Here is a 214-nt window from a genome sequence, read left to right on the forward strand (position 1 = left end):
GATCTCCCTGATCCCAGTGGACACAGGCCAGCTAGCAACTACGAGAAGAGGCCATCGTGGGGACTACATATCTCCATCCAAGCAGGTCCGGAGCAGACAATCTGCCCGGTCTGCCAACAGAATAGAAGGGAACCGTGATTCAGTTTGTTAGTTTATGGTTTGGGAGTAATGTGTTACACAGCAAAGGCTAATTAATAGGATATATAAGACGTGG

The sequence above is a fragment of the Echinops telfairi genome, unplaced genomic scaffold, assembly GCF_000313985.2.
Source record: "Echinops telfairi isolate 266 unplaced genomic scaffold, ASM31398v2 ScPeMD7_7475;HRSCAF=8513, whole genome shotgun sequence".
Classification (NCBI taxonomy): Eukaryota; Metazoa; Chordata; class Mammalia; order Afrosoricida; family Tenrecidae; genus Echinops; species Echinops telfairi.